Source organism: Drosophila tropicalis, unplaced genomic scaffold, assembly GCF_018151085.1.
Source record: "Drosophila tropicalis isolate 14030-0801.00 unplaced genomic scaffold, ASM1815108v1 contig_845, whole genome shotgun sequence".
Lineage (NCBI taxonomy): Eukaryota > Metazoa > Arthropoda > Insecta > Diptera > Drosophilidae > Drosophila > Drosophila tropicalis.
In genome coordinates this window covers 5399200-5409364 of record NW_027173338.1, presented here as the reverse complement: position 1 = coordinate 5409364, position 10165 = coordinate 5399200, and the positions used below count along the sequence as shown (strand labels likewise).

General features: G+C 33.3%; 1 long non-coding RNA gene across 1 annotated transcript; it reads left to right on the top strand.

The window, feature by feature from the left end:
- The first annotated feature begins 5685 nt into the window (after positions 1-5685).
- Positions 5686-6237, top strand: LOC137581462 (uncharacterized). The gene is made up of 3 exons (XR_011033163.1): positions 5686-5711; positions 5775-6041; positions 6131-6237. It is a non-coding gene; the product is annotated as an uncharacterized lncRNA (long non-coding RNA).
- The last annotated feature ends 3928 nt before the right edge of the window (positions 6238-10165 follow it).

The following is a 10165-nucleotide window of genomic DNA, read 5'->3' as shown; positions in this document are numbered from 1 at the left end:
AGATAGGGGGGAAACAGCATTCTCAAAATGAGTTTTACGACTCGACTGTGCATTTTAATACTTGTGCAATTATTTAAATGATTTTTCAGATTTTTTGTTTTTTTTTTACTGATAATTAGATAATATGCAAAAATTTAGCACTGAATAATGGAAGTGCAAGTAATTTAACTCTAGAAAGATAATAATTGAAGTGGATGAAGAGTTGAATGTCCTTAGTGGAAGAGAAAAACTTTTATGCAACTAAAAGGGTAAGTAAGCCTTTCTCTACATTGGAGAGTGCCATCTTTAGGTCAGGAAAAGTCTAAATTAACTAATCTTTCACTACAAATACATATAAGAAATATCGGGAAATGTCGTGTTGTTACTTTTCCCAGTTGTAGCGTCATAGATTGAAATTTTTTCGGTATATCTTCTATCGATAAGGTGACAGATCATAGTTGCCATCTAATGCCGACATGTCAGACCACATTTCGGAAACAAAAAATAAGCTTCACAATCCAAATTTGATGTCTATAGCCTTTGAGAAAAATTGGTTTAATCAAATTTGCGGGGGCATGGCAAAAATTTGACATAAACTTGAACACCGTAGGTATTACAGGAATCTAGATACTGAATTTGATGACTCTAGCTCTTATTGTCTCCGAGATCTAGGCGTTGATACAGACAGACGGACGGACGGACATGGCTTTGGGTGCATGGCATAAAAATATCACTCTTCATAGACTAACCTTTAACTTACTAATCGGAAAACTGCTACAAATAAGTAGGAATTTATTTAACACACAAGTTTTCCCAATCTAATGCATAAAATTTAAACAATATGATGGTAAGTATTTTAAGGAAAAAACTGCCATGCCTTGAATTAACTTAAATGTATCCCCTCATCTCAACAATGTGTTTCACACAAAAAGAAGAGACCAATTTCATTTTGATTTATGGTTTTTCACAATTTTTTATTCATTTATTTTGGCAAGACCCGCATATAAGTAGGAGATTTTTTTTTTTTTTCTTATAAATCCCACATAATCTTAATGAATGACTAACACCGAATAGAAATGAACAACGCAAAAGGAAAAGTTCATTTTCATAAGACTAAAATTTCTTGAATTTTTCTTAACACATTTGTTTTTTGTATTTATCTAAAGGGACAAATAAATAAATTTAAATACATTTTTTTACAAGTTCATTTCAAAGAAATAATAAAGAAAATTGAGGTTGCTTATTAACATTTAACATAAACTTGAAGTAAAATATTATTGAAAATTTATCATTTTATTGACTTTACGTTATTGTTTAATTAGATGTAAGAGTAGTAAACAAAACATTAAAGCTTTATATGGGCATTTACATATACATATATCTGTAGAAAAGGCATATATACATATAGAAAAAATTGTATTAATTAACAGAACTTAATTGTAGTTTTGCATGCCGTTGCTATTTATAACACAAAATCGAATCGAAGAAATTTGTAATTTATTATCATGCTAATTTGTTTACAATATTATTTTTTTTTTCTCCCCCAAAGTCTATTGTAATTGTTGTCATCGACTCTGGGATACCTAGGGTTTCGAGCATTTCATGAATATATTCAAAAGCAAAAACGAGTTATTCGATTCGAGTGATTTGGACCTAGGACTTGTTAGGTTCCTCATAGAGTCCTTTGTAAAGAGAGAAGATACTTTGCATAAACGCTTAAAACTAAATCAAAAATTATATATATCAAAAGACAGACTTAAAGAGAGAGAGAGAGAGAGAGAGTCCTTTATAAAGAGAGAAGATACTTTCTACTCTCTCTCTCTCTCTTAAGTATATCTTTTGCTTATTTTCCTTTAATTATATATAATTTTTTATTTAGTTTTAAGCGTTTATCAGAATTCGTTTGTTGATAAATACTTCTTAAGGCTAAAAATGGCTAAAAGTTCTTGTTTTTTATAATATTGTTTAAACTCTAGAGTTTTTAGATAAACTTTTTTAAGATTGAGTTACTTAATGTATATTTTATTGGCATTAAATTCAAAGTTTTAACATTTATTTTTTAATTGGTAAAGAACATGTACAGATATTTATGCCAGGAAACCATTTCTAGTTTCTATTCAGTTTTTATGTCTGTATACCCTAAATGATACTGGGTACAAACAAATCCAAGTCATATACCCTATATACTATGCATTTGCTTAATTCATTTGCCAGTACACACACACACACACACACACACACACACACACACTCAGAGTCACACTCTGTTAGATAGATTTCTATTCTGCCATCTCTCTCGTGCGAGTCATGGCAAATTGGTGTTAATTGATGAGGAGGGACAAAAGCATTTGCTTAGTCCAACAAAAAACAAGAAATTCGAGGTAAAAGATAGAAAAGAAAAAAAAAAAACTTGTTGCCAGTCAGTAAGCCAGCCATTTGGTCATTCAATCATTTTCGCATTTCGAACTACCAAGAAAAAAAAAAAAAAAAATTGGAAAAAAATGTTTGGCAATGCGCCTGCGCCTTATATTAAAGTGCCAAATAAATATATACCTACCAGAAAGAAAATCAAACAAAAAAAAACCAACAGAGAGTCGATGCTAATATAATTTAGAATATTTATATAAATTATACGATATGGTAGGGATAATCCATTTCAAATGCTTCATTACTCGCAATACAGACAGCAAAGAGAAATGTATAAACAAAAACTTGATAAACATTTTTTATTTCGATTTTAGATACTTTTGACAGAATTAAATATATACCCTAAGACTAGCCTTTAGCACCAGATGGATAGCCTTGATATTAGTCATAGGCTGGCTCTACTGTATTTGATTTTTCATCACATCGTGCTCTCGTAGTTTTTGTTTGTTTGGGCCACACAAATTTTGTGACAATTACGTCAATTTTTGTGCTGATTTTCTCTATCTCTAGAGGTAAATCTCTCCATCTTTATGAAATATCTCGACTGTTGTCTAGATGTATTTCACTCTCTCTCTCTTTGTGAGTGTGTGTGGGTGTCTATCTGTCCATTCAATTCATGTTCACACGTGTGTTTATTTTTTTTTTTCTCGCTCGTTTTCTTTTTGTGGTGGGGGCACCCGCCCCCATGGGTGGTTGGCCATGTCTGAGTATGAAGTGTTACGGCATTTCTCTGTGGCATTGGTTTGTTTAAAAATTGTATGGCACACACACACACACACACACAAACATAAAATATAAAAATGTATTTCAATTTTATTGAGTGTCATTAAATTATTGTAGAAAATTCATTTTGTGGTTTTGGTTATTTTGTTTTGTTTTTTTTTTTTTGTTCCCTTCTACCCCATAACTTTTTAATACCCTGTTGCCATAAAATTTGAAAACGTATATCCAGGGCTTTGCGCATTTATTCATGAATTATTTGATAAGGCAAATTTAAAGTATTAGCAAAGAAGATTGTCCATTGTCAAAGAGCTCAATATTTACAGGAGTTCTCTTCAAGAACTTTTGCCAAAAGTTTTGTAAACTGGCTAAAAATTATATTGGCCATATCAAAATGTGATATTTTTTAATAATTTAGTTATATTTGAGTTTATTTGTAAACAGCATTTGAAAAATTGAATTGAAATCGTCTTGTAGAATGTCTTATTAAACCTCTTGATCCTTAGCAAATGATTATTTGTTTTCTTGAATAAAAGATTATTAGAAAATAACTTTAATAAATACTCTAAATTTGATTGAAATAAAATACAATAGCAAAATCTAAGGCTATAGCCATTCACATATGACTCAAAAAAGGAGTCTTAACTGATGAACAAAGGGGGTCATAAGCACCTCATCAAGAGAACTGGTGACATTTTCCCTTTACATAGGAATCTTTTATACTTAGATAATTAACTTATTCATGACTTTTTCAATTAGGAAGATGATTCGAAATATGATAAAATATTTTATAATCTACTAAGAATTATATTTTATATACTTACAAGGATGATTGAAAAGTTTGAAACAAAATAATGTAATAACAAAGTTATTATTGAATATTTAAAAGGATTATTCGAACGTAGGACAAAAAATGATGAAAAAATACCCCAATAAATATACAATTTATGTCAATCTTTTGAAAAATCCCTTCAGAAAGTTTAAGATAAACCTTTGTGTTATAAGACAAGCTTTTTTCCCTTTGTTTAGTTGTAATTTTCAACTAGTTTTAGCATTGATCCAATGTTCATCCTCTATTTGCGGTAATATATGGTATCGAATGCAGAATGGGAATTAATTGAACTTAAATTGAACTATCTTAGTCTATCTTCTTAACTATCTTCAAAAAGACCTTTGACTTTGCTCTGCCCTCTGCAAGAATCTTAGGGAAGCAAAAGGAAGTGCAGAGGAGAAGAAGACGATTAAAAAGAAAGGGATTCTTAACACTCGAATGAGTCAAAAAAAAAAAATGCCAAAATATTGTCTCTTACGTTCAAGATCAGATCCTAAGGAGTTATAAGGAAAGAAGTAAATGCTTTGTTCTAACTAACTTAGTACATTGAAAAAGATTAAAACTAGTAAAGTCAAACAATTACTAAACAATTAACACAGGGTATCAAGCAAACATATCCCTATAGAATTTGTTTATTTTATGTATTTGTTTAATTAAAAGTTGCGGTAAATTGTTTTTTTGCTTTTTTTTTGGTTTTTGTTAATTGTATTTGATTGCAAGTGCAAAATTAATGAACTAAAAACAACTTATTTTCATTTAGTTTAGTTCGATTTCGTATGATTATTTCATAACCCTGGTTCATTGTCCTGATTTGTTCTCACCTGTGTGTGTGTGTGTGTCTATTTGCTAAATAATCATAAATTAATTGAATTGTCTGGTTTGTTATTTGCATTTGGTATTTCGCTTCATGTTTGTTTTATTTTTATATTTTTTTGTATTTTGTCATTGATGAACCCCGCCCAAAATGATACCCACGGTTTTGGCTCGCCAGAGTGCAAACAATTGTAATTTGCCATTAAATTTGTCTGCTAGCAATTTTTTTTCTCTCTTTCTCTTCTCTTTGTTCTTTTGCTCATAGCCTGCAGGTGTACGAGTCGATGATGTTGTTGTTCGCCACGTGCCGTAATTAGCTTGACCGTCCCTTCAGTACCAGATTGTCGCCGCCGACAATGTCGACGCATTGTCCGAGCCACCGACGTCGGCAGAAAAAATTCTGCCGGCGTTTTTATACTGAGGCTAGCCGAGGGCACCCGAACGGAATAATTTCGTTTTTCGAAACTCAATCGGCTGCCGAAAAGAAATATTTCTCATTCGAGGCTGTGTTGTTGTTTTATATTTCTGTTCGAGTCGTTTTATACTTTGCGTTTTTCGGAGCACGCAGTGATAATATATTATATTAGTGTTTTCTGATTAATTTTAGATACAATTAAAGGTAAGTGCTATTTAATATGATGTTTAAAATACCAAATAGTGAATATTAATTTTGTTGGCAAAGTGCAATTGAATGCAAGTAAATAACTCTCACTCGAGAAAATGAGTAAGACATATGAGAACATAGAGTGAAAGGAAAACAAAGTATTTTGCCAACAAAATTAAATGCGAGTTCGACCCCGGGCCGTGCCAAAAGAATACTTTTTTTTTTATTTTGTAAAATTTTAATTTTTTTTTTCTTAAAATAAAAAACCATTAACAACTGATTGGGATATAATTGACTTGAAGAACAGCATTACGTCGGGAAAGTCAAAAAAGCCATGTAAGTATTCAACTGTTATATGAAAATCAAAAAAAATTTTAATACTTTTTTTTATATTTACAGACATCTCAAATGGCTCAAATGGCTCTCTCTTCTGATAGCCTAGTCGGTGGCTCAATGGTGACCTACTAAAACTACAATTCTGTTGTGCTCGAGTTCGAACCCGGACATAGGTGGACTTTTTCCCCCTAGCAATTCTGAAAGGTAGTTCCGTCGGGGATATAGTGGAAACGATTGTGGATAACGAATAACCCTCTCTTCTGAAGAGTCACAACCCGGATACGAAAAACCAAAAGTTGAGCCTTAGAACCTATCTAAAGGTTTTACTCGGTAAGTAGATTAATTGTTGAGAGCTAAAGCGTTAGTTTTCATATTATAATTCATTCATTTCTAATAATATCTCCACTTTTCTATTCCAGAAGCAGTTTAAAACACTTCCTCGGGGCAGCCAGAGTCGGCTTTAGAATTCGATGGCCTGAGTGAAAAATAAGGACAACAACCCAAAAAGCAGAAAATTGAAGCAGCAACTGCCAAATTATCTAAATAAAAAATAAATTAAAAAAAATTAATTGAATTTTTTTTTTTTTAATGTAATTTATGTCCCTCTAGTCCCTAGGACAAACTATGGAAATTGTCCTTCTAGTCCCTAGGACGAACTATCGATATTGTCCCTATCGTCCCTACGACAATCTATCTATTTTGTCCCTGTGGTCCCTAGGACAACCTAGCGACATTGTCTCTCCAGTCGCCGGCGACCAGAGCGAAAAATTTCACAATACCGGCGACTAGAGGGACAATTGTCGCCCAATCGTCCCGTTCACAAGACCATTCAGCGACATTTGTCCCTCTGGTCGCCGGGCTGTCTACTAGTCGCTCTGGTCGGCGGCGACTGGAGGGACAAATGTCGCTCAATGGTCTTGTGCACGGGACGATTGGGCGACAATTGTCCCTCTTGTCACCGCGACTAGAGGGACGAAAGCGACAAAGCGGCGACACAATGCTTGTTTGTCCTGGCGTTCGGCAAGACATTTCGACATTTGTCTTGGCGACTGGAGCGACAACTGTCGCCGGGTTGTCGTTCCAGTCTTAAAAGCTAGGACATGCAATGTTAAATGTCGCCGCAATTTAAATGGGAGTGTCGCCGCTTTGTCCCAGGGGACAAGCGACATGTCCCCGGGGAATCCCCGGGGACCGGTACTGCAGGGGTGTTGTTACCCACTACAAACACACACAAACACACACACATGCACGTGGACCTTCAGCTCCTGTGGCTATGTCGAAGGCACAAGCCACAAAATATTTTCTTGATAACATGATTCAGCATTTTGTGTAGCCAATTTAAAATTTGCTTGTGGAAATTATCTTAATGTTTGTATGTCTGCCATGGTTATCATATTGACCAGATCCTCCACAAAGTTCTGAGTGCTAAGAAATTTTCCACACAAATAACTACTTTTGCTTTAATAATAGGTTGTGGCTTCATCTCGAAGTTCTTTATCTAAAAAGGGTAAAAAGGGTTTAGAAGGTGTTTAGACATCAAGAAATAAGATACAGAACCAACTTATATCCTTTTTAAAGAAGTAACTTATATCCCTCTATCTGTCAAAAAAAAAAAAGCACAGATTTTAGACATTAAACAAAGATCCATTAGGTTGACAAACTAAGAATGGTAAATGTTTACTATTACTACTCGAGATTTCAGTGTTGAAAAGTGGAAAAATCGGGTAAAGCTAGATTTCAGTGTTGTCAAACGCTATTTTTTATTTGGCGCGCTGTTTGACTGCCCTGGTAGCCAAATATTTTAATCTAAACTCAAAAGTCGAGGAATATTCGGCTGCTCTGGCAGCCGAATATTGTATTCTAAACTATATTTGTTCTATAAAATCAAGAAATATTGTAAACTCAACAATATTTTCGTTTGTTGAGAATAGTGCGAACAAAAGATTCAAAAAGCCCGCGTATTCGAGTATCCAAAATTCGGCATTTGGCAACACCATCTCAAAATTGAACAGCTTTTTTTAGCCGGAAAAAGCTACTTTTAGCTATAGTCCCGCTAAAAATATTAATTTTCTTTTGTTAATTACTCAAAAACTACGAAATAAATCGCCAAGGCGCACCTGAGGTCGTGCTCGTGCAATTTTTCTCTTTCGTTTGATACCAAAATTATGTAGTTTAAGCCCGTTTTGGGCCCGAGTAGTAATAGTAAACATTTACCCTAAGAATTATTTAGTCCTTTATGACAGACTTTAAATACATAGATAAAGAATATTACCAAAAACTTTTCGAAAAATCATTGTCTTGAAATTTCCAAACTATTTTCTTAATTATGACAAAAATTCTCATCTAATGTTAGCTCTTTCAAGTAATTTTTGATAAATGTAATTCCCATTATTTTCAATTGTTGGCCACGCGTCTGACAAATCAATTGTTAAATCAACAAACACAAAATCTTGCACTCAACTAATTAAGGAGCATTGTGAGAATTTTTTGCTTTAACCGAAAGCAATGAGCTCATCCAAGACGAAACGATACGAAATCATTTTGATGCCCTTTAATCATCTAATAGAAAGGTATATTAATCATAAGTCGTTCAATATTAATAGATTTTGAGGTTGTTTATCAACATTTGAAATAAGAACAAAGTCATATAAATGCTTTAGCCAATCCCAATGATAAAATGCGCATCACAAAGGTAACATTAAGTTACTCTAACATTATCTAAGGGGTATTTGAAAGTCGTTTCCATGAGTTATAATGGAGTCTTACGTTTTTAAGTTAGAGTAAATCAAATTAGGGACAAACACGTTTACCGTTTTAAGCGCTTGAGAGCAAGACGAGTGATCTACTCGAGGCAATTACAGTGACATCGTCGTAAGCGAATAAGCAGACAGTCAGAGAGGTACAAATAGAGAGAGAGAGAGAGAGAGAGCTAAAGAGTGGGAGTCAAAGAGTGACAAAGTGTCAGAGGCGGCAGACAGACTCTCACACTCTCAACACTCATACGCCGTGTATGATGTGAAATTGGTCTTGGTTGCGTTTATCTCAATTTGTGAGATACATTTAAAGACATATGTATGTGGGGATTTATCGACTGAAATAGTCGCGTGTTAACATCATTTCTAATTAAGAGCACTAAGCAGAAAAATTGCGTAGTGCGATTATATTGGATATAACCATATAGACACATAGAAGAGAAGCAGAGAGGAGGGCAACAATTCAACCTTTTTGCGTGAGGTTGGCGAGACTTGTTTATGTACTGAAGTATAATCAATAGAATTGGGGTTAATGCTCGTTTCGAATGAATGGAAACGCATTTAAGTGGATTTTCTTTAAATAATCTATATAGTATATAGAGTTTTGCTTAGCTTATGCCATATGAGATCATCATTATTCTCGTTATCATTATTAACATTTCATGTCAGTATTTCACACATTTTTCCCCATTACCAACATGTGGATGTTCGTGTGCAGTCTTTCCATATATCCATATGTCCTCTGTCCTCAACATTGCATCCCTCTGACATGCATTCTGCGTCCTTCGCATGTCCAGATGCTTCGCAGTTATTGCAGCATTTGCATACGTCACTTGAATTAAACTCATTGAACCGCATGAAATCCACTAAAACTGACAGCGTCAACGACAGCAGCAGGAGCAGCAGCAGCTATATAACGCCAGCAACAACAATAAATATCAAGAATCATAATAATAATAATATTGTGATGCCATGCCTTCCGCTCTTTACCCCCCACACAAACACACTCTCTCTCTCTCTCTCTCTCTCTGTCTATTTGACGCGTCAATGGCATCAAAATATGCGTGCAAAATAAATAAATATACTGAAATAGTAATAATAACTATAACAACAACAACAAGCATAACCAAATACATTGCTAATATAGTAAAAATATATATAAACTAACAAATAAATAGCCAATGATAATGCCAAATATTCTAAATGGCTAAAATTTGTTCATCATACCACAAAGTGTGAATTTTATTTCCATATTGATTTCTAATCCATTTTGTTATTTTCAATATCCATACACTTGAAAAAACTGATTTTTACATAATTATCTTCTATTTTTGTGATTGGTTTTCCTTTGTAGAATAGTTTAATGTATTAAGCTTAATTAAATCATTTTTTAAATGTGTTTTAGATATTTGAGAATGTCAAACTACTTGTTGAACAAAAAACTTTTCCAAATTACAACACAAAAAAGTACGAATAATATACTAAGCTAATTAATACTAAATAACGGTTCATGCTTATTCATTATCTTACACGAATATGAGAAGAAAATGGTTTTAACATTGTTTAAAAACTCTTGTTACCCTCTTTAAAAACTTTAGTATACTCTTATTTACATACTTACCTATACATACATATATAGGTTTTCTTCTATTTTGCAAAACTTCAAAATACTTCCAATCAAGGACAATCTATTGGAAATGT